Source organism: Argopecten irradians, unplaced genomic scaffold, assembly GCF_041381155.1.
Source record: "Argopecten irradians isolate NY unplaced genomic scaffold, Ai_NY scaffold_0229, whole genome shotgun sequence".
Lineage (NCBI taxonomy): Eukaryota > Metazoa > Mollusca > Bivalvia > Pectinida > Pectinidae > Argopecten > Argopecten irradians.
This window is the reverse complement of record NW_027187696.1, coordinates 34,156-54,404: the sequence shown is the minus strand read 5'-3', so window position 1 is coordinate 54,404 and position 20,249 is coordinate 34,156.

Here is a 20,249-nt window from a genome sequence, read left to right as displayed (position 1 = left end):
GTCGGGAGTTTCTTGCTTTCGTCTTCATGATTGTCTCAAGATTAAGTGATGACAGTAGATTGTCGTCGGGTATTTATACCCCTGACTTCAAGTGTCATAGGCCATAACGAGAAACTCGTGTACACATTGTCAGTACACATTCTGACGCGTGTTAGCGCATTTAGTATATTGAGTGAAAGGCGACCTGCCCGACTCTTGTTAAAACACACCATTTACCGTTACGCGGTCACGGTCTGTGCGCGCGACTGCAGGCTTGACCAGAAAATGTGGACACTGGACAGTAGAAATAACTGTATGGTATACCAGTGATATATATATATAAGCCACATAACTTAGAATTGCCGAGAAAGATATTGTGACGCTCCATGGTAACGTTATTGATGACGTCATAGAACAATGGGATACAATCGCAACATCTCGTCGGCAGTCTTCGGAAGTTAACGGTTGTAACCGAACACAATAGGCAGGGAACTTCCGTTAATTACACGCGGCTAATTATGAAAATGTACGCCGGGCGAGACGGTTCGATTTACAACATACCGTCGCATGTATCGAAAAGCAGTATTTTATACTGGTCGGGCGCCTCTTATACGTGTATGTATCAAATCTAATTTATATCAACGGAATCGTGACAACGGGGGTGGGTTGGGGGGGGGGGCTATTTCATTGTCATAAACAAAGGAGTATTTACGCAAAAAAGGGTAAGACGCGTCTTTAGTTATACCTCTGTATGTGGTATATTTAAGCATACTATACGAATGATTTTGTTGTCGAGTAATTATACATGTATACCAGCTCGATTCAAGGGACGTAACTCGTGTTATCATGTTCATTATACATTTACCAATATACAGTTGATCACAAGGAATAAACATGGGTCTACACGCATTTGTAGCTATGATTAAGGAAATAATCAGAAATTTAATTGATATGTATTATTTTGTACTATTGAAATTATCTTAAGACGTCGATAAATTGAAGAGAAAAACATTTTAGCAATATTCGAACTCATATTCTCGTATAAGATACATGTACTTATCACTTAGCGACTAAATCACCGAGCTACCCCGGCTTAAATATTTAGATATATATAACTATTTGTTTTCGATAGATAGAAATAAATAACAACAAAACACAACTACTTTGCGTATTTTCGAGGTTAATGGGCACTTTTCGAGAAAAGTGTTTGGCTCTGAAAAGAGCCGTTGCTATAGGATTCAAGACTGCTTCGATTCTTGGTCACTCTTCATCATCGTCTTCGGATCCGGAAACAACGTCTACAATTTCGCCATACAGGTCTCTTCGTAATCCGGATATGTCTTCAGCTTTTTGGTGGGCATAGTCGTAGTACATGTTACGCAGGCCTTCTACAACCGACATTCTAAGTCTGTAGCTGTAGCGAAAGGTTCTCAGTCCGTCTCTCTTGGCACCGAGGTAACGGGACTGCAACTCGTCTAGCTTGTAATTCAGTTGTACGATCTGTTCACAGGCTCTTCGGAATCGACGTTCGCTATTCAGCAGAGTGAATCGTTGATCGAGTCGGGAGTTTCTTGCTTTCGTCTTCATGATTGTCTCAAGATTAAGTGATGACAGTAGATTGTCGTCGGGTATTTATACCCCTGACTTCAAGTGTCATAGGCCATAACGAGAAACTCGTGTACACATTGTCAGTACACATTCTGACGCGTGTTAGCGCATTTAGTATATTGAGTGAAAGGCGACCTGCCCGACTCTTGTAAAAACACACCATTTACCGTTACGCGGTCACGGTCTGTGCGCGCGACTGCAGGCTTGACCAGAAAATGTGGACACTGGACAGTAGAAATAACTGTATGGTATACCAGTGATATATATATAAGCCACATAACTTAGAATTGCCGAGAAAGATATTGTGACGCTCCATGGTAACGTTATTGATGACGTCATAGAACAATGGGATACAATCGCAACATCTCGTCGGCAGTCTTCGGAAGTTAACGGTTGTAACCGAACACAATAGGCAGGGAACTTCCGTTAATTACACGCGGCTAATTATGAAAATGTACGCCGGGCGAGACGGTTCGATTTACAACATACCGTCGCATGTATCGAAAAAGCAGTATTTTATACTGGTCGGGCGCCTCTTATACGTGTATGTATCAAATCTAATTTATATCAACGGAATCGTGACAACGGGGGTGGGTTGGGGGGGGGGGGCTATTTCATTGTCATAAACAAAGGAGTATTTACGCAAAAAAGGGTAAGACGCGTCTTTAGTTATACCTCTGTATGTGGTATATTTAAGCATACTATACGAATGATTTTGTTGTCGAGTAATTATACATGTATACCAGCTTGATTCAAGGGACGTAACTCGTGTTATCATGTTCATTATACATTTACCAATATACAGTTGATCACAAGGAATAAACATGGGTCTACACGCATTTGTAGCTATGATTAAGGAAATAATCAGAAATTTAATTGATATGTATTATTTTGTACTATTGAAATTATCTTAAGACGTCGATAAATTGAAGAGAAAAACATTTTAGCAATATTCGAACTCATATTCTCGTATAAGATACATGTACTTATCACTTAGCGACTAAATCACCGAGCTACCCCGGCTTATATTTAGATATATATAACTATTTGTTTTCGATAGATAGAAATAAATAACAACAAAACACAACTACTTTGCGTATTTTCGAGGTTAATGGGCACTTTTTGAGAAAAGTGTTTGGCTCTGAAAAGAGCCGTTGCTATAGGATTCAAGACTGCTTCGATTCTTGGTCACTCTTCATCATCGTCTTCGGATCCGGAAACAACGTCTACAATTTCGCCATACGGTCTCTTCGTAATCCGGATATGTCTTCAGCTTTTTGGTGGGCATAGTCGTAGTACATGTTACGCAGGCCTTCTACAACCGACATTCTAAGTCTGTAGCTGTAGCGAAAGGTTCTCAGTCCGTCTCTCTTGGCACCGAGGTAACGGGACTGCAACTCGTCTAGCTTGTAATTCAGTTGTACGATCTGTTCACAGGCTCTTCGGAATCGACGTTCGCTATTCAGCAGAGTGAATCGTTGATCGAGTCGGGAGTTTCTTGCTTTCGTCTTCATGATTGTCTCAAGATTAAGTGATGACAGTAGATTGTCGTCGGGTATTTATACCCCTGACTTCAAGTGTCATAGGCCATAACGAGAAACTCGTGTACACATTGTCAGTACACATTCTGACGCGTGTTAGCGCATTTAGTATATTGAGTGAAAGGCGACCTGCCCGACTCTTGTAAAAACACACCATTTACCGTTACGCGGTCACGGTCTGTGCGCGCGACTGCAGGCTTGACCAGAAAATGTGGACACTGGACAGTAGAAATAACTGTATGGTATACCAGTGATATATATATATAAGCCACATAACTTAGAATTGCCGAGAAAGATATTGTGACGCTCCATGGTAACGTTATTGATGACGTCATAGAACAATGGGATACAATCGCAACATCTCGTCGGCAGTCTTCGGAAGTTAACGGTTGTAACCGAACACTATAGGCAGGGAACTTCCGTTAATTACACGCGGCTAATTATGAAAATGTACGCCGGGCGAGACGGTTCGATTTACAACATACCGTCGCATGTATCGAAAAGCAGTATTTCATACTGGTCGGGCGCCTCTTATACGTGTATGTATCAAATCTAATTTATATCAACGGAATCGTGACAACGGGGGTGGGTTGGGGGGGGGGGGGGGGGCTATTTCATTGTCATAAACAAAGGAGTATTTACGCACAAAAAGGTGAAGACGCGTCTTTAGTTATACCTCTGTATGTGGTATATTTAAGCATATTATACGAGTGATTTTGTTGTCGAGTAATTATACATGTATACCAGCTTGATTCAAGGGACGTAACTCGTGTTATCATGTTCATTATACATTTACCAATATACAGTTGATCACAAGGAATAAACATGGGTCTACACGCATTTGTAGCTATGATTAAGGAAATAATCAGAAATTTAATTGATATGTATTATTTTGTACTATTGAAATTATCTTAAGACGTCGATAAATTGAAGAGAAAAACATTTTAGCAATATTCGAACTCATATTCTCGTATAAGATACATGTACTTATTACTTAGCGACTAAATCACCGAGCTACCCCGGCTTATATTTAGATATATATAACTATTTGTTTTCGATAGATAGAAATAAATAACAACAAAACACAACTACTTTGCGTATTTTCGAGGTTAATGGGCACTTTTCGAGAAAAGTGTTTGGCTCTGAAAAGAGCCGTTGCTATAGGATTCAAGACTGCTTCGATTCTTGGTCACTCTTCATCATCGTCTTCGGATCCGGAAACAACGTCTACAATTTCGCCATACAGGTCTCTTCGTAATCCGGATATGTCTTCAGCTTTTTGGTGGGCATAGTCGTAGTACATGTTACGCAGGCCTTCTACAACCGACATTCTAAGTCTGTAGCTGTAGCGAAAGGTTCTCAGTCCGTCTCTCTTGGCACCGAGGTAACGGGACTGCAACTCGTCTAGCTTGTAATTCAGTTGTACGATCTGTTCACAGGCTCTTCGGAATCGACGTTCGCTATTCAGCAGAGTGAATCGTTGATCGAGTCGGGAGTTTCTTGCTTTCGTCTTCATGATTGTCTCAAGATTAAGTGATGACAGTAGATTGTCGTCGGGTATTTATACCCCTGACTTCAAGTGTCATAGGCCATAACGAGAAAACTCGTGTACACATTGTCAGTACACATTCTGACGCGTGTTAGCGCATTTAGTATATTGAGTGAAAGGCGACCTGCCCGACTCTTAGTATATTGAGAACACACCATTTACCGTTACGCGGTCACGGTCTGTGCGCGCGACTGCAGGCTTGACCAGAAAATGTGGACACTGGACAGTAGAAATAACTGTATGGTATACCAGTGATATATATATATATAAGCCACATAACTTAGAATTGCCGAGAAAGATATTGTGACGCTCTATGGTAACGTTATTGATGACGTCATAGAACAATGGGATACAATCGCAACATCTCGTCGGCAGTCTTCGGAAGTTAACGGTTGTAACCGAACACAATAGGCAGGGAACTTCCGTTAATTACACGCGGCTAATTATGAAAATGTACGCCGGGCGAGACGGTTCGATTTACAACATACCGTCGCATGTATCGAAAAGCAGTATTTTATACTGATCGGGCGCCTCTTATACGTGTATGTATCAAATCTAATTTATATCAACGGAATCGTGACAACGGGGGTGGGTTGGGGGGGGGCTATTTCATTGTCATAAACAAAGGAGTATTTACGCAAAAAAGGGTAAGACGCGTCTTTAGTTATACCTCTGTATGTGGTATATTTAAGCATACTATACGAATGATTTTGTTGTCGAGTAATTATACATGTATACCAGCTTGATTCAAGGGACGTAACTCGTGTTATCATGTTCATTATACATTTACCAATATACAGTTGATCACAAGGAATAAACATGGGTCTACACGCATTTGTAGCTATGATTAAGGAAATAATCAGAAATTTAATTGATATGTATTATTTTGTACTATTGAAATTATCTTAAGACGTCGATAAATTGAAGAGAAAAACATTTTAGCAATATTCGAACTCATATTCTCGTATAAGATACATGTACTTATTACTTAGCGACTAAATCACCGAGCTACCCCGGCTTATATTTAGATATATATAACTATTTGTTTTCGATAGATAGAAATAAATAACAACAAAACACAACTACTTTGCGTATTTTCGAGGTTAATGGGCACTTTTCGAGAAAAGTGTTTGGCTCTGAAAAGAGCCGTTGCTATAGGATTCAAGACTGCTTCGATTCTTGGTCACTCTTCATCATCGTCTTCGGATCCGGAAACAACGTCTACAATTTCGCCATACAGGTCTCTTCGTAATCCGGATATGTCTTCAGCTTTTTGGTGGGCATAGTCGTAGTACATGTTACGCAGGCCTTCTACAACCGACATTCTAAGTCTGTAGCTGTAGCGAAAGGTTCTCAGTCCGTCTCTCTTGGCACCGAGGTAACGGGACTGCAACTCGTCTAGCTTGTAATTCAGTTGTACGATCTGTTCACAGGCTCTTCGGAATCGACGTTCGCTATTCAGCAGAGTGAATCGTTGATCGAGTCGGGAGTTTCTTGCTTTCGTCTTCATGATTGTCTCAAGATTAAGTGATGACAGTAGCGAATGAAGAGTTTTACCCCTGACTTCAAGTGTCATAGGCCATAACGAGAAACTCGTGTACACATTGTCAGTACACATTCTGACGCGTGTTAGCGCATTTAGTATATTGAGTGAAAGGCGACCTGCCCGACTCTTGTAAAAACACACCATTTACCGTTACGCGGTCACGGTCTGTGCGCGCGACTGCAGGCTTGACCAGAAAATGTGGACACTGGACAGTAGAAATAACTGTATGGTATACCAGTGATATATATATAAGCCACATAACTTAGAATTGCCGAGAAAGATATTGTGACGCTCCATGGTAACGTTATTGATGACGTCATAGAACAATGGGATACAATCGCAACATCTCGTCGGCAGTCTTCGGAAGTTAACGGTTGTAACCGAACACTATAGGCAGTGAACTTCCGTTAATTACACGCGGCTAATTATGAAAATGTACGCCGGGCGAGACGGTTCGATTTACAACATACCGTCGCATGTATCGAAAAGCAGTATTTCATACTGGTCGGGCGCCTCTTATACGTGTATGTATCAAATCTAATTTATATCAACGGAATCGTGACAACGGGGGTGGGTTGGGGGGGGGGGGGGGCTATTTCATTGTCATAAACAAAGGAGTATTTACGCACAAAAAGGTGAAGACGCGTCTTTAGTTATACCTCTGTATGTGGTATATTTAAGCATATTATACGAGTGATTTTGTTGTCGAGTAATTATACATGTATACCAGCTTGATTCAAGGGACGTAACTCGTGTTATCATGTTCATTATACATTTACCAATATACAGTTGATCACAAGGAATAAACATGGGTCTACACGCATTTGTAGCTATGATTAAGGAAATAATCAGAAATTTAATTGATATGTATTATTTTGTACTATTGAAATTATCTTAAGACGTCGATAAATTGAAGAGAAAAACATTTTAGCAATATTCGAACTCATATTCTCGTATAAGATACATGTACTTATTACTTAGCGACTAAATCACCGAGCTACCCCGGCTTATATTTAGATATATATTACTAATTATTTCTTTTCGATAGATAGAAATAAATAACAACAAAACACAACTACTTTGCGTATTTTCGAGGTTAATGGGCACTTTTTGAGAAAAGTGTTTGGCTCTGAAAAGAGCCGTTGCTATAGGATTCAAGACTGCTTCGATTCTTGGTCACTCTTCATCATCGTCTTCGGATCCGGAAACAACGTCTACAATTTCGCCATACAGGTCTCTTCGTAATCCGGATATGTCTTCAGCTTTTTGGTGGGCATAGTCGTAGTACATGTTACGCAGGCCTTCTACAACCGACATTCTAAGTCTGTAGCTGTAGCGAAAGGTTCTCAGTCCGTCTCTCTTGGCACCGAGGTAACGGGACTGCAACTCGTCTAGCTTGTAATTCAGTTGTACGATCTGTTCACAGGCTCTTCGGAATCGACGTTCGCTATTCAGCAGAGTGAATCGTTGATCGAGTCGGGAGTTTCTTGCTTTCGTCTTCATGATTGTCTCAAGATTAAGTGATGACAGTAGATTGTCGTCGGGTATTTATACCCCTGACTTCAAGTGTCATAGGCCATAACGAGAAACTCGTGTACACATTGTCAGTACACATTCTGACGCGTGTCAGCGCATTTAGTATATTGAGTGAAAGGCGACCTGCCCAACTAGTTATTGAGAACACACCATTTACCGTTACGCGGTCACGGTCTGTGCGCGCGACTGCAAGCTTGACCAGAAAATGTGGACACTGGACAGTAGAAATAACTGTATGGTATACCAGTGATATATATATATAAGCCACATAACTTAGAATTGCCGAGAAAGATATTGTGACGCTCCATGGTAACGTTATTGATGACGTCATAGAACAATGGGATACAATCGCAACATCTCGTCGGCAGTCTTCGGAAGTTAACGGTTGTAACCGAACACTATAGGCAGTGAACTTCCGTTAATTACACGCGGCTAATTATGAAAATGTACGCCGGGCGAGACGGTTCGATTTACAACATACCGTCGCATGTATCGAAAAGCAGTATTTCATACTGGTCGGGCGCCTCTTATACGTGTATGTATCAAATCTAATTTATATCAACGGAATCGTGACAACGGGGGTGGGTTGGGGGGGGGGGGGGCTATTTCATTGTCATAAACAAAGGAGTATTTACGCAAAAAAGGGTAAGACGCGTCTTTAGTTATACCTCTGTATGTGGTATATTTAAGCATACTATACGAATGATTTTGTTGTCGAGTAATTATACATGTATACCAGCTCGATTCAAGGGACGTAACTCGTGTTATCATGTTCATTATACATTTACCAATATACAGTTGATCACAAGGAATAAACATGGGTCTACACGCATTTGTAGCTATGATTAAGGAAATAATCAGAAATTTAATTGATATGTATTATTTTGTACTATTGAAATTATCTTAAGACGTTGATAAATTGAAGAGAAAAACATTTTAGCAATATTCGAACTCATATTCTCGTATAAGATACATGTACTTATTACTTAGCGACTAAATCACCGAGCTACCCCGGCTTATATTTAGATATATATAACTATTTGTTTTCGATAGATAGAAATAAATAACAACAAAACACAACTACTTTGCGTATTTTCGAGGTTAATGGGCACTTTTTGAGAAAAGTGTTTGGCTCTGAAAAGAGCCGTTGCTATAGGATTCAAGACTGCTTCGATTCTTGGTCACTCTTCATCATCGTCTTCGGATCCGGAAACAACGTCTACAATTTCGCCATACAGGTCTCTTCGTAATCCGGATATGTCTTCAGCTTTTTGGTGGGCATAGTCGTAGTACATGTTACGCAGGCCTTCTACAACCGACATTCTAAGTCTGTAGCTGTAGCGAAAGGTTCTCAGTCCGTCTCTCTTGGCACCGAGGTAACGGGACTGCAACTCGTCTAGCTTGTAATTCAGTTGTACGATCTGTTCACAGGCTCTTCGGAATCGACGTTCGCTATTCAGCAGAGTGAATCGTTGATCGAGTCGGGAGTTTCTTGCTTTCGTCTTCATGATTGTCTCAAGATTATGTGATGACAGTAGATTGTCGTCGGGTATTTATACCCCTGACTTCAAGTGTCATAGGCCATAACGAGAAACTCGTGTACACATTGTCAGTACACATACTGACGCGTGTTAACGCATTTAGTATATTGAGTGAAAGGCGACCTGCCCGACTCTTGTAAAAACACACCATTTACCGTTACGCGGTCACGGTCTGTGCGCGCGACTGCAGGCTTGACCAGAAAATGTGGACACTGGACAGTAGAAATAACTGTATGGTATACCAGTGATATATATATAAGCCACATAACTTAGAATTGCCGAGAAAGATATTGTGACGCTCCATGGTAACGTTATTGATGACGTCATAGAACAATGGGATACAATCGCAACATCTCGTCGGCAGTCTTCGGAAGTTAACGGTTGTAACCGAACACAATAGGCAGGGAACTTCCGTTAATTACACGCGGCTAATTATGAAAATGTACGCCGGGCGAGACGGTTCGATTTACAACATACCGTCGCATGTATCGAAAAGCAGTATTTTATACTGGTCGGGCGCCTCTTATACGTGTATGTATCAAATCTAATTTATATCAACGGAATCGTGACAACGGGGGTGGGTTGGGGGGGGGGGGGGGGGGGGCTATTTCATTGTCATAAACAAAGGAGTATTTACGCAAAAAAGGGTAAGACGCGTCTTTAGTTATACCTCTGTATGTGGTATATTTAAGCATACTATACGAATGATTTTGTTGTCGAGTAATTATACATGTATACCAGCTCGATTCAAGGGACGTAACTCGTGTTATCATGTTCATTATACATTTACCAATATACAGTTGATCACAAGGAATAAACATGGGTCTACACGCATTTGTAGCTATGATTAAGGAAATAATCAGAAATTTAATTGATATGTATTATTTTGTACTATTGAAATTATCTTAAGACGTCGATAAATTGAAGAGAAAAACATTTTAGCAATATTCGAACTCATATTCTCGTATAAGATACATGTACTTATTACTTAGCGACTAAATCACCGAGCTACCCCGGCTTATATTTAGATATATATAACTATTTGTTTTCGATAGATAGAAATAAATAACAACAAAACACAACTACTTTGCGTATTTTCGAGGTTAATGGGCACTTTTCGAGAAAAGTGTTTGGCTCTGAAAAGAGCCGTTGCTATAGGATTCAAGACTGCTTCGATTCTTGGTCACTCTTCATCATCGTCTTCGGATCCGGAAACAACGTCTACAATTTCGCCATACAGGTCTCTTCGTAATCCGGATATGTCTTCAGCTTTTTGGTGGGCATAGTCGTAGTACATGTTACGCAGGCCTTCTACAACCGACATTCTAAGTCTGTAGCTGTAGCGAAAGGTTCTCAGTCCGTCTCTCTTGGCACCGAGGTAACGGGACTGCAACTCGTCTAGCTTGTAATTCAGTTGTACGATCTGTTCACAGGCTCTTCGGAATCGACGTTCGCTATTCAGCAGAGTGAATCGTTGATCGAGTCGGGAGTTTCTTGCTTTCGTCTTCATGATTGTCTCAAGATTATGTGATGACAGTAGATTGTCGTCGGGTATTTATACCCCTGACTTCAAGTGTCATAGGCCATAACGAGAAACTCGTGTACACATTGTCAGTACACATTCTGACGCGTGTTAGCGCATTTAGTATATTGAGTGAAAGGCGACCTGCCCGACTCTTGTAAAAACACACCATTTACCGTTACGCGGTCACGGTCTGTGCGCGCGACTGCAGGCTTGACCAGAAAATGTGGACACTGGACAGTAGAAATAACTGTATGGTATACCAGTGATATATATATAAGCCACATAACTTAGAATTGCCGAGAAAGATATTGTGACGCTCCATGGTAACGTTATTGATGACGTCATAGAACAATGGGATACAATCGCAACATCTCGTCGGCAGTCTTCGGAAGTTAACGGTTGTAACCGAACACTATAGGCAGTGAACTTCCGTTAATTACACGCGGCTAATTATGAAAATGTACGCCGGGCGAGACGGTTCGATTTACAACATACCGTCGCATGTATCGAAAAGCAGTATTTCATACTGGTCGGGCGCCTCTTATACGTGTATGTATCAAATCTAATTTATATCAACGGAATCGTGACAACGGGGGTGGGTTGGGGGGGGGGGGGGGGGGCTATTTCATTGTCATAAACAAAGGAGTATTTACGCAAAAAAGGGTAAGACGCGTCTTTAGTTATACCTCTGTATGTGGTATATTTAAGCATACTATACGAATGATTTTGTTGTCGAGTAATTATACATGTATACCAGCTTGATTCAAGGGACGTAACTCGTGTTATCATGTTCATTATACATTTACCAATATACAGTTGATCACAAGGAATAAACATGGGTCTACACGCATTTGTAGCTATGATTAAGGAAATAATCAGAAATTTAATTGATATGTATTATTTTGTACTATTGAAATTATCTTAAGACGTCGATAAATTGAAGAGAAAAACATTTTAGCAATATTCGAACTCATATTCTCGTATAAGATACATGTACTTATTACTTAGCGACTAAATCACCGAGCTACCCCGGCTTATATTTAGATATATATAACTATTTGTTTTCGATAGATAGAAATAAATAACAACAAAACACAACTACTTTGCGTATTTTCGAGGTTAATGGGCACTTTTCGAGAAAAGTGTTTGGCTCTGAAAAGAGCCGTTGCTATAGGATTCAAGACTGCTTCGATTCTTGGTCACTCTTCATCATCGTCTTCGGATCCGGAAACAACGTCTACAATTTCGCCATACAGGTCTCTTCGTAATCCGGATATGTCTTCAGCTTTTTGGTGGGCATAGTCGTAGTACATGTTACGCAGGCCTTCTACAACCGACATTCTAAGTCTGTAGCTGTAGCGAAAGGTTCTCAGTCCGTCTCTCTTGGCACCGAGGTAACGGGACTGCAACTCGTCTAGCTTGTAATTCAGTTGTACGATCTGTTCACAGGCTCTTCGGAATCGACGTTCGCTATTCAGCAGAGTGAATCGTTGATCGAGTCGGGAGTTTCTTGCTTTCGTCTTCATGATTGTCTCAAGATTAAGTGATGACAGTAGATTGTCGTCGGGTATTTATACCCCTGACTTCAAGTGTCATAGGCCATAACGAGAAACTCGTGTACACATTGTCAGTACACATTCTGACGCGTGTTAGCGCATTTAGTATATTGAGTGAAAGGCGACCTGCCCGACTCTTGTAAAAACACACCATTTACCGTTACGCGGTCACGGTCTGTGCGCGCGACTGCAGGCTTGACCAGAAAATGTGGACACTGGACAGTAGAAATAACTGTATGGTATACCAGTGATATATATATATAAGCCACATAACTTAGAATTGCCGAGAAAGATATTGTGACGCTCCATGGTAACGTTATTGATGACGTCATAGAACAATGGGATACAATCGCAACATCTCGTCGGCAGTCTTCGGAAGTTAACGGTTGTAACCGAACACAATAGGCAGGGAACTTCCGTTAATTACACGCGGCTAATTATGAAAATGTACGCCGGGCGAGACGGTTCGATTTACAACATACCGTCGCATGTATCGAAAAGCAGTATTTTATACTGGTCGGGCGCCTCTTATACGTGTATGTATCAAATCTAATTTATATCAACGGAATCGTGACAACGGGGGTGGGTTGGGGGGGGGGGGCTATTTCATTGTCATAAACAAAGGAGTATTTACGCAAAAAAGGGTAAGACGCGTCTTTAGTTATACCTCTGTATGTGGTATATTTAAGCATACTATACGAATGATTTTGTTGTCGAGTAATTATACATGTATACCAGCTTGATTCAAGGGACGTAACTCGTGTTATCATGTTCATTATCACTGCATGAAAGGATGCGTTTACTTGAAAATTATATGCATTTATATTTCTTTATACTCCGAGTTTAAAGTTTACAATGATGAATTAAATTGCATTTATATGTAATATATAATGGGAAATTATACTTTCATGATACTTGGAGTTTAACAGAATTTTTACTTGAATTAAACTTGAAGTTTAAAGTTTACATCAAATTTCATTGTCTTTATACATGATGTATAATGAACATTTATACTTGCTAGATACTTTGGATTTAATTACAACTAAATTAGAGGTTTACCTTCCGTATTTACAAGTTTACAAAACGTTTATTGTAACGATACATACATGCATTATTTATATACATGTATTTGATATACATCATTCTTCTACATCTTGAAACTTCAGATTACGAGGACAAATGGACAGTTTTATGTACAATTTATGTACATTTGTACATCACACATTAGACATGTAAATGTGCCAATTGCATATAACTGTATTTGATCATAACCATTATAATACATGAATGAAATTTTCCTGGAGTACTGGCAAACATTTCAAGGCTTCAAGAAAACAGAAAAAAAACACAAGAGAGTACTTAAGCTTAATTAATCAATATCAATTTATTTGTTTTTTTTATCCTCAAATATTACAGTCTTGAAACAAATTATGTTATATATGAGTCTTTGTTCCAATAAGAATCCATTTAAATTTTTATTCATATCTATTAAATCAGATTTTGAATGCATAAAAGTTGATATTTCTATTACAAGCTGCAGGAAACATGTCATTAGGAACAAAACAACATGTAACATATAATTTATACATCTGAATATACGACATGAATGTAAAAAATTATATCACAAATTTACATTAATAAATGGTGTTTACAAAATGCTGCTTCATCAGGTGGCACAGGGCGATACACCCTTCCAGAATGGTATTTTGTAACGCGACATTTGTGTTTTACCAAGTGGCACAGGGCGATACACCCTTCCAACGTGGAATTTTGTAACGCGACATTTGTGTTTTACCAAGTGGCACAGGGCGATACAACCTTCCAGTGTAACGCGACATTTGTGTTTTACCAAGTGGCACAGGGCGATACACCCTTCCAGCGTGGTATTTTGTAACGGGTCATTTGTGTTTTTACCAAGTGGCACAGGGCGATACACCCTTCCAGCGTGGTATTTTGTAACGCGACATTTGTGTTTTACCAAGTGGCACAGGGCGATACACCCTTCCAGCTTGTTGTTTTGTAACGCGACATTTGTGTTTTACCAAGTGGCACAGGGCGATACACCCTTCCAGTGTGGTATTTTGTAACGCGACATTTGTGTTTTACCAAGTGGCACAGGGCGATACACCCTTCCAGTGTGGAATTTTGTAACGCGACATTTGTGTTTTACCAAGTGGCACAGGGCGATACAACCTTCCAGCATGGTGTTTTGTAACGCGACATTTGTGTTTTACCAAGTGGCACAGGGCGATACACCCTTCCAGCGTGGTATTTTGTAACGCGACATTTGTGTTTTACCAAGTGGCACAGGGCGATACACCCTTCCAGCATGGTGTTTTGTAACGCGACATTTGTGTTTTACCAAGTGGCACAGGGCGATACACCCTTCCAGCTTGTTGTTTTGTAACGCGACATTTGTGTTTTACCAAGTGGCACAGGGCGATACACCCTTCCAGTGTGGTATTTTGTAACGCAACATTTGTGTTTTACCAAGTGGCACAGGGCGATACACCCTTCCAGTGTGTATTTTGTAACGCAACATTTGTGTTTTACCAAGTGGAATTACACCTTCCAACGTGGAATTTTGAACGCGACATTTGTGTTTTACCAAGTGGCACATGTACAGGGCGATACAACCTTCCAGTGTGGAATTTTGTAACGCGACATTTGTGTTTTACCAAGTGGCACAGGGCGATACAACCTTCCAGTGTAACGCGACATTTGTGTTTTACCAAGTGGCACAGGGCGATACACCCTTCCAGCGTGGTATTTTGTAACGGGTCATTTGTGTTTTTACCAAGTGGCACAGGGCGATACACCCCTTCCAGCGTGGTATTTTGTAACGCGACATTTGTGTTTTACCAAGTGGCACAGGGCGATACACCCTTCCAGCGTGGTATTTTGTAACGCGACATATGTGTTTTACCAAGTGGCACAGGGCGATACACTCTTCCAGCGTGGTATTTTGTAACGCGACATTTGTGTTTAACCAAGTGGCACAGGGCGATACACCCTTCCAGCTTGTTGTTTTGTAACGCGACATTTGTAACACAGCGATACACTCCAGGTTATTTTGTAACGTTTTGTTTTACCAAGTGGCACAGGGCGATACACCCTTCCAGTGTGGTATTTGTAACGCGACATTTGTGTTTTACCAAGTGGCACAGGGCGATACACCCTTCCAGCGTGGTGTTTTGTAACGCGACATTTGTGTTTTACCAAGTGGCACAGGGCGATACACCCTTCCAGCGTGGTGTTTTGTAACGCGACATTTGTGTTTTACCAAGTGGCACAGGGCGATACACCCTTCCAGCTTGTTGTTTTGTAACGCGACATTTGTGTTTTACCAAGTGGCACAGGGCGATACACCCTTCCAGCGTGGTGTTTTGTAACGCGACATTTGTGTTTTACCAAGTGGCATCAGGGGATTTTGATACAAGTGGCAGGGCGTACCCTTCCAGTGTGGTATTTTGTAACGCAACATTTGTGTTTTAACAAGTGGCACAGGGCGATACACCCTTTCAGCATGGTGTTTTGTAACGCAACATTTGTGTTTTACCAAGTGGCACATGTACAGGGCGATACACCCTTCCAGTGTGGTATTTTGTAACGCGACATTTGTGTTTTACCAAGTGGCACAGGGCGATACAACCTTCCAGTGTGGTATTTTGTAACGCGACATTTGTGTTTTACCAAGTGGCACAGGGCGATACACCCTTCCAGCGTAGTATTTTGTAACGGGACATTTGTGTTTTGACCAAGTGGCACAGGGCGATACACCCTTCCAGCGTGGTATTTTGTAACGCGACATTTGTGTTTTACCAAGTGGCACAGGGCGATACACCCTTCCAGCGTGGTGTTTTGTAACGCGACATTTGTGTTTTACCAAGTGGCACAGGGCGATACACCCTTCCAGCGTGGTATTTTGTAACGCGACATTTGTGTTTTACCAAGTGGCACAGGGCGATACACCCTTCCAGCATGGTGTTTTGTAACGCGACATTTGTGTATTACCAAGTGGGACAGGGCAATACACCCTTCCAGCATGGTGTTTTGTAACGCGTCATTTGTGTATTACCAAGTGGCACAGGTCGTTACACCCTTCCAGTGTGGTATTTTGTAATGCAACATTTGTGCTTTACCTAGTGGCACAGGTCGTTACACCCTTCCAGTGTGGTATTTTGTAATGCAACATTTGTGCTTTACCCAGTGGCACTAGTCAAAATACCAATCATATTTTACACTCTTTAAATACAATATATTATACAAGCTCACTTCAAGCAAAGTACACTTCAAAAAATATAAATAGATTGAGACACATCTTACCATGCACATGGTGTTTTATCTCAGTGTACAAAATGTATAAGTATGGATATAAAATTCTTATACAAAATTCATTAATATTCCTTACACAAAATTTATTGCTATTTCAAATTTACATATTACATTATGTGAATTTCATATGTTTGTCATTTGATATTTATAAAGTCATCAAGTAATCAAGATATACTGTACCAATAATTATAGATGCTTTAGCACTTACAAATGGTATGTTTTCTCTACCAAAAACAGGAAAAGATGAATAAGCATCTTCTTCAGTTACATAAGTTACTTACTTTATACCATAACCACCATTGGAAAGTTTGAAAATTTAATTTAAACTGATTACACATGAATCAAAAGCTAAATAAATGATATGTATGTTTTTGTGTTAATTTGACATATACACTATTAAACATCAATTTGCTTTGTTGGGGGTGGAGCATCTTTCAAAAAAAAAAATAAAAATAACTTCTGTATCTGGTTTTGCAAATGTTAAGATACGTCTAATAGCAACTGGTAGTCAGTCTTTGATACAAAGTTTACAATTAGTAAAATTTGATCATATACCTAACTTACAACTCAAAGGGAAAATGAAGTGAACCTCTTTTTTGTAGCAATTTCCCCTTCAGCTCTAACACACTTGCAAAAAATTCGCTGAACAGGAAGAAATGCAGAAGAACCCCAAACATCATACAGATCTTTACTCCAAACTTCAACTGGTTTTCCACAATGATAACGATACAGATCAGGTAATTTCTGAAGCCAATATATCTTAGCAAAAATATGTAGTTTACTCTCACCTCCAACAAGCAAATTGTGGAAAATAAATTCCTGAATAACACCAGGAACTAATTGTCCATAGCCTTCCTCAGTTGCTATGGTTCCTTCACAAGGTATATGCCAATATGCCATTACTACAGAAGACCTTCTATGCCTAGACTTCCAAGACCCAAAAACTTCTTTTCCGAGAGATATTGTGGAACATTTTCTATATGACATTGGCATGTTATTAATGCTGTCAAGTAAATCAGGATAAATTGTTGTGTACATAGCTTTCAGTATTGTGTAGTCATCTTTGTTAAGACACTTATTTGACTGCTTTGAAAATGTATAAGGTTTAGTAAAATTCCATTCCTGATTAACCACTGGTGCACATTTACCGGACATATACACTATTTTCAGTATATCAAAATCTGTAAATATGTCCTTTTCCTGTGTGCATGTTGCTTTTTCTAGAACACTGCTGAATTCATCTTGATACAAATCAGGAAAAGACATTGATGAAACAAAAGAATCTCTATTAAATCTTCGCACCAATTGTATTTCTATTGACCTATTGTTATTAGGGAGGGAACCAAGATGTCCATTGTACCGCTCAAAACTAAAAAGCCAAAATGAGTAAACTGGTCCATAATCTCGAACACAGCTTGCCAAATGCATATGCATATGCATATTTGGGGTGTTACATACTGCTTGCCATATTCTGCCTCAAATTCCTTACAGAACTTAAATATGTGCAATTCAAATTCCTTAATGTCTACTTCAGTAATGTATTTTGATGTTATTGCTCTGCTAGCCAAAACAAAATGCCTCCATATTTCTAAATGTTTGCTTGGAAGAATACCTTTCAATGCATAAATGGAAAAAACGTTAGTCCAATTCATCCATTGTTCTGCAGTAAAACGTTAAACCTCCAGTAAACCTCCAAGGATGAAGCAATCTTCCTCGGAATAGCTCCAACATTACATGCAACATCTACTGCATCAACTTTTGCCTGTATATCTTTTAAGTGATCAACTTTCAAAACATTGAGGTCCATCCAAATTTTTATCATTTTCTTTGCTGTTCCTTGGAACAAATTGTGCATAGGATCTACAACAGACATTCTAATTGGGTCAAAGTATATCAATTCACAAATCTTAGATTTACGAATACCAAATTCGCTTTCCAGTTCTTGTAGCTGAGTCTGAGTTCTTGCAGTACCTAACTGTTCTATCACCCTTCTGTGATGTTCCAAAGAACGTCTTGGCCAGTTTTCTACATCAAATCCACTGTAATCTGTGTGTCCTACTCCACCTGTAAACTCCTTAAAACATTTAGAACAACCAAATTTAGCATTGTGGCCTAAAAATCCACACAATTTCCTTGTTGCAGGAATATCACATCCAACACACAAGAAAGCAAATTTAAAAATATTGGCCTTTTTCTTGCTATTGAAAGATGTCATCCAAAAACCATTATCCCAAGCAATTTTCATCTCATTTACTAAAGGTTCTAAAAAGGAATTCATGCTAGGTTCCCCATTCAGATCTGGTATAATGCTAATAAGGATAACATTTTTCAGTTTAAACCTTTCTTTTCTTGGCAAGTTCATGACAACAGCATATAAAACTCCTACAGAATAACGTACATGATCAAATGGTTGGAACCAATCCAAATTTAGCATAAGTCCATAGTTTCTTTTGGTACATAGAAACTTATTTTTGCTATCACTTTAGAATTCTTTCCAAACTTTTCCATCATAAACATCTGTCAAAAAGCCAGGTTGTTGTTTTCTTTGACGCCATTTCTCACAATCATCCTCAAAATGTTTTTGGTGCACTAGTCTATAAAGAGTTTCTTGAATAGGCTTGTAACAGTAGGTTTTGAAAGGGTAAAGCTTCTTCTTGCCACTTGAAAGAATGACAGTTTTTAATAATGGTTCTCTACATGCTCTCCGCCTTACATGTTGAGGATGATTTGGGAAATTTACCTTGGAACATAATGCAGAAATTTGCTCACCTTCAATAACTTTTATGCATTCTTCAAATTTATACAATGCGTAGCACTTTTTACAAACAACAAACCTTTGAAAATTGTCCTTTTGTAAACCTAATGTTCTCCAAAGTATGTACACTGATGAAGGAAATGTCGCTGCTACTCCAGCAATAAGACCAGATTCTGTTCTTAAAACATTAAAAAAGGCAGACAGGAAAGAGAGTATGGAATTAAGAGCAGTATCAGTAACTAAATTCAGTGCTTGCCAAGTACATAAAAATAAACAAAGCCAAAATACAAGGGATGTGACTTTTGAATTTTGACTTGATTTACCCTGTAATGATTTATCCTTAACAAGATCCGATTCAATATCAAGTTCTGAGACATCATTCCAAATCTCATCATCTGATTCCGACATATCACTAAGTAAATCTGAAGAATGGACATTTGCTCTAAGTTTGTTTTTCAATAAACTCTTCAAATTATGTTTCAAAAGTTCTTCATTATCTTCAGAGCTTGACACATCTGTCTGGGTATCATAGAGATCATTTTGCAAATGTTCACTTCTATTCCTATTTCCTAGTACTGGTGAGTTTTTCATTGAACATGTCCATTGATTATGTAAAAAATATTTAGCCACATGGCTTTTATAATACTGACTAGAAAACATCTGCTCACATCCTGGACATTTCTTTCTGGTAGCGTTTTGTCTTATAGACAGAATGCACATGGGAGATTTTCCGTTTTGAAGACATTATAAATAATAATACCAAATAAATGAAGTTGGT